The 1,835-nt window shown below is 45.1% G+C and overlaps 1 protein-coding gene across 1 annotated transcript in view; it reads right to left on the bottom strand.

The window, feature by feature from the left end:
• The window catches only part of plekhh3 (pleckstrin homology, MyTH4 and FERM domain containing H3), a 25,742-nt gene extending 25,292 nt beyond the window's left edge, over positions 1 to 450 (bottom strand). Inside the window, exon 1 of the mRNA XM_042087454.1 lies at positions 1 to 450. This exon is cut by the window's left edge and continues 293 nt beyond it. The gene's annotated coding sequence lies outside the window, so the exon portion shown is untranslated.
• Between the last annotated feature and the right edge of the window lie 1,385 nt (positions 451 to 1,835).

Genomic DNA, 1,835 nt, shown 5'->3' on the forward strand with positions numbered 1-1,835 from the left:
CTAAAGAGGCGCACCGGGGAAACGCGCACGTTACGGTCAGTCTCAGTCTCTCAGTGACAGTACTCCTTCTGAACTCCACAGCAGTACAGGACAAGAAGTTTGCCGAGAGCCTCCAATAAACTTGACGTCTCTCCCCAAACAGTAATATTGAAGACAAAACTCAAGTCTCCAGATGTTACGATGTTGCTATCCCGCTTTCTTCTCAGCGATACGTTAAGTCAGTTGAACGAGTTCTTTAAGTTCTTAAAAGTTCTCAAAGAACCGAATCTAAAGTCTCAACGTACACTCGGACACACTAAATAACGATGGGTAAAAATACTGCGCACTAAACAAACTCCAGCGTCCTAGCACACACTCCTGATTGCGTGTTCTCTACCCTCTCCCGATTGCGCAGCTCAAGTCTTCCTCTCTGAAGATCAGACTGTTGGTCTCCGAGAAGCCAGGGAGCAGGGCGGAGCCAACTCTCGCTCTGGCCCAATGGGTAAGTGGAACCAGCTGGACACACACACACACACACACACACTCACAGGTTCCTCCACTGACACACTCTTGCGTCACGTGCCGTTTTGGATGAAAGCCAAGAGGCCTGTCTACTTCTGTGTTTGTAATGATTCCTTTTTCCATAGCAAGGTGTTGTCAAACAAATGACTGGAAGGGACAACACACATTTGGTTCTGTGTAGTTTAGTCCGAATCATTCCAAGATGGAAAAGCACGGATGTGGTTCTTCTCAAACTGAACCGGATAAGTACTGAGTGACTGAGTACAGCTGAATATTTAGACCATGGCAATGTGTATGTCATTACAGCATACACATTGCAACCACTACCATGACAAAGTAAATATTCCAAGTACAAGGCTCTCCAGATTAAACCACAGTTTAAGGCTTTGAACAGGGCACCAGTAAAAATATTTTGGTATTCAGTGTGACTTAAAGCCATCGTCTGCTAAATAACAATATAATGGTGATAGAGGAATATAATATCCATCATATATTAAATTGCTTGTCTTTAATATCCATCATATACTAATGCTTTCTGTCTCCCCTCTGATAGGCCCATAATTAACCAGCCTCCACTTTCCAAAATGCATGAAACAAGAGGGGAAAGTTTTCAGTGGAGACTCACAAGTGAACACAGAGACAAACAGACCCACCATTTTCTCCTTTGTCTGCTGCTCAGAATTGGGCATCCAATAGACATCTTCAGAAGCATGTAAGTCCAGCTATAAATAGCTTGATACCAGAACCATTTGACAGATGAGGAGCATCAGATCTGAGTGAGAGAGAGAGTGTGAGAGAGAGAGTGAAAGAGAGAGACAGAGAGAGAGAGAACACTGGAACAGTATGAAACAGGAGGCCTAGACAAATCCCACTCGATTACAAATATACAGTGGAAGCATATGATTACAGCATCTCCTGGTTTCCTGTGTGGCAAATGTGAACTCTTGCTGTTCTCCAGTGAGGCTCCCCAAGGATTGCTTCCCCCAGATGGGCCCGCCTCCTTGTGATTGACACTTCCTGTGTGCCCCCCCCCCCTCTTTTCCAGAGCTGGCTGTTGACTCTGGAGTAGTTTCCACAGGAGATGTTTCTCTGGAGTAGTTTTCACAGGAGATGTTTCTCTGGAGTAGTTTTCACAGGCCCGCTCTGCGCCCTCCCCCTTTCTTTTTCTTTTCCTCTCTTTCTCTGTGTTTCATCCCCCTCTCTATCAGGAGGCTGGGGCCCCTTATGCTCATTGTCATTCGGCCCCCTTTCCCTTCTCTATCTCCTCTCACTGGTTCAGCTTTTCAGTGTTTGTTTATTTGTTCATTTCATTGTCAATTTCTTTTAAAAGTTGT

Source organism: Alosa sapidissima, chromosome 3 (assembly GCF_018492685.1).
Source record: "Alosa sapidissima isolate fAloSap1 chromosome 3, fAloSap1.pri, whole genome shotgun sequence".
In the NCBI taxonomy this organism is placed as follows: Eukaryota; Metazoa; Chordata; class Actinopteri; order Clupeiformes; family Clupeidae; genus Alosa; species Alosa sapidissima.